We start from the raw sequence: 3,433 nt of genomic DNA on the forward strand, positions 1-3,433 counted from the left end.
TCGGGACACCCGGATTTGGTCTGTTCTGGGTTGGGAAATCCTCGCCTAAAGACGGGCGTCTTTCAGTGAAGACGCTCGGATTTGCAAACACGGGACGGGCGTCTTCTACAGAAGACGGGCGGATTCCATCACAGGGAATTTTCTTGTTTTCTTCAGCCAAGAAGACGGGCGTCTTCCTTTCAGGACGGGCGGATTTTTAAAGACGGGCGGATTCGGATGCAGGACGCCCGGATCTGTTGACAGTCAAAAATATTTCAAAAGTTCAGCTCAGAGGGACGTGCGTCTTCTACCCAATATGCCCGGATTGCCTGAAGACGGGCGGATTCTCCTGAATCCGCTCGGATTCAACCCCTTTGTACCCGGATTCAGTTCCATCCGTGTACTTTGCCACTCCCTTGTCAGTTTTCCATTCTTCTTCATATCTCTTGTTCTTCATTGTGGGGGCACTACTAAGGCATGGATAGCCTAGGCAATTGCCATCCCCACACTAAGCTAAAGCACTACACATTAATTGAAATTATTAGTCCCTCCCTTACTTCTCTCAAACATGATAATTATCTTGATCAAAGTATAAAAATCCAAAAATAACAAAAATGCAATACAAGAATTGAAATGCAAGTTAGGGAGTTAGAAATATTTACAAATGGTGGTTTTGGGAGGACTCCACCAAACTCTCATTCTTGATGAGATGTCAAGGGGGCATGTTCAAGGTGTTGTTGATGTTGCTCAACACCTTGAAAAAGTAATCAAATGCTTGTTCATTATCATGATAGAGGTCATCAATAGACCTTGGCCCTTGTTGTCGGTCTTGATCGATGGCATTACCAATGTAGGGATTAAAAATCCCTTCAAATTCGTCGTCCCAAAGACCACATACTTCATTAAGTTGATCATTGAAAATCTCTTGATTTGATGGAGACAACTTTCCCATTTCCTTTTCTTGGCCAATAAGGCCATCTTCTTCATTGCTTGTCTTTGATGAGCTTTGGATGCTCTCTTTGTCACAATTCACTTGCTCTTTGAATGGAGCATCTTCAATTTTCTTCTTCCATTGGAGTTCCGACTTCTTCCTTTCATCCTTCCGACTATAATGATCGATCATAAAACACGGTTCATGTAAACGGGGAGCTCTCATAGTCTTGTCAAGATTAAAAGTTATACTCTCATCTCCCACTTCTAGAATGAGCTTACCATGTTTTACATCAATCACCACACCCGCGGTGTGTAAGAAGGGTCTTCCTAGAATGATTGGAATGTTGGAATCTTCCTCCATATCAACAATGACAAAGTCCACCGGGATGAAAAACTTCCCAATTCGTATAGGGACATCTTCCTATATCCCTAATGGTGTCTTCGTCGATCTATCGGCCATTTGGAGTGTGATATTGGTGCATGTAAGCTCTCCCATCCCCAACCTTTTACTCACCGAGTACGGCATAACACTCACACTAGCCCCTAGATCACATAAGGCTTTGTTGATCGTGGTGTCGCCAATGGTACACGGTATTGAGAAGCTTCCCGGATCCTTTAGTTTTGGAGGTGAACTCCCTTGAAGTATTGCACTACTCACCTTAGTGAAGGCGATAGTCTCAAGTTTCCGGATCGACTTCTTCTTTGTGAGGATGTCTTTCATGTATTTCGCATAGGCCGGCACGTGATTGATTAATTCCGTAAAACGAATTGAGACTTCCAAATTCTTCACAATTTCCATAAACTTTCCAAGTTGATCATCAAATTTGGGCTTGGCTTGACGACTTGGAAAAGGAAGTCTAATCACAATGGGCTCCTTCTCCTTGACCTTGTCTTCATTTTTCTTTGAAATTTCTTCCTTTGATGATTCTCCATCTTTGGAGTTTTGCACAATTTCTTCCTTATCACTTGCTTCCACAACTTCATCCTCAACTTGCTTCTTCGGTGCTTCATACCTTGTACCACTTCTCAAGTGAATGGCACTAACCGTTTCATGTCTTGGGGGATTACTTTGAGGTGGTAATTGCCCCTTTTGCCTTTGTGAGCTTGAAGATGCTAGTTGAGTCAATTGGGTTTCCAACATCTTAGTGTGAGCTAGAATGTTGTTGATGGTGGTTTCTTTTGCTTGGCTATCTTTTTGCATTTGAGTGAAAAACTCTTGTTGATTATTTTGCATTTGGAGGACCGCTTTTTGAACATCAAAACCTTGGTCATTTTGGTGATTGTATGGATTTTGATTTTGGTAACCTTGGTTTTGGTTGTAAAAGGGTCTTTGATTTTGGTTTCTCATGGGAGGTGGGGTGTATGTTGTTTGAGGGTTTTGAACATTTTGGCTTTTGTATGAGAGATTTGGATGAAACTTGGTGTTTTCATTATAATAGTTGGAATAAGGGGTACCACTCTTGTATGCTTGGAAGGCATTCACTTGTTCATTTGTTCCCCTACATTCACTTTGGTCATGTCCCAAAGTTCCACAATTCTCACATATCCCACTTGGGATTGATGAGGATGCCGTCATGGCATTAACATGATGCTTTGGTGATTTTGAGGCTTCTTCAAGTCTAGCCATAGCTTGTTCAAACTTCAAATTGATTGTGTCAATGTGAGCACTAAGTTGAGCACCTAATTGAGTAACGGAGTCCACTTCATGCCTTCCTCCTCTAGTAGCCTTGCGAGGTCTACTATATTGTGAGTTATGGACCGCCATTTCCTCAATCTTGTTCCATGTTTGATTGTCATCAACTTCGGTGAACATTCCATTTGATCCCATGTTGAGAATGTTCCTTGAATCTTCATATAAACCGTTCCAAAATTGTTGTACCAAGAACCACTCGCTAAGTCCATGGTGAGGACATGAGCGACAAATTCCCTTGAACCGCTCCCAAGCTTCATACAAAGATTCTTCATCCCTTTGCTTAAAACCCGTAATTTGAGCTCTTAGCATGTTAGTCTTTTCCGGTGGGTAGAACTTTTTATAGAAAGCTAAAGCCAACTTCTTCCAAGAATCAATTCCGAGAGTGGCCTTATCAAGGCCCTTCAACCATTGTTTCGCGGTGCCGATTAGAGAAAAAGGAAATAAGACCCATTGAATTTGGTCTTGAGTCACACCGGTTTGAGAAATCGCATCACAATAGTCACAAAAGGTTTCCATATGAGAATGAGGGTCTTCACTAGGCATCCCCCCAAATTGGCTCCTTTCGACTAATTGGATAAAGGCGGATTTGGCAATAAAATTTCCGGTCAAATGTTGTGGTGTGGGAGTACCATTTGGTAGGTTCTCCTCGGTGGGTACGGAATGTGATGAAAATTTAGGCATTGTAGGTTGATTTTGTGGGGTATTTTGTGTTGGGTTCTCCTCACCTTCTCTTGCAAAAGGGTTGATGAACTCAATAGTTGGTTGAATATCCACTACCTCACTAATACCTCTCAAATTCCTCCTAGCAAACCTCCTATTGTTTGTCAA

At 42.1% G+C, this 3,433-nt stretch overlaps 1 non-coding gene across 1 annotated transcript; it reads left to right on the forward strand.

The window, feature by feature from the left end:
• Positions 1–2,807: 2,807 nt before the first annotated feature.
• On the forward strand, positions 2,808–2,914 carry LOC141593481 (small nucleolar RNA R71). Its single transcript, XR_012521561.1, has one exon. It is a non-coding gene; the product is annotated as a small nucleolar RNA R71 (small nucleolar RNA).
• Positions 2,915–3,433: the final 519 nt, after the last annotated feature.

The sequence above is a fragment of the Silene latifolia genome, chromosome 7 (genome assembly GCF_048544455.1).
Source record: "Silene latifolia isolate original U9 population chromosome 7, ASM4854445v1, whole genome shotgun sequence".
NCBI lineage: Eukaryota > Viridiplantae > Streptophyta > Magnoliopsida > Caryophyllales > Caryophyllaceae > Silene > Silene latifolia.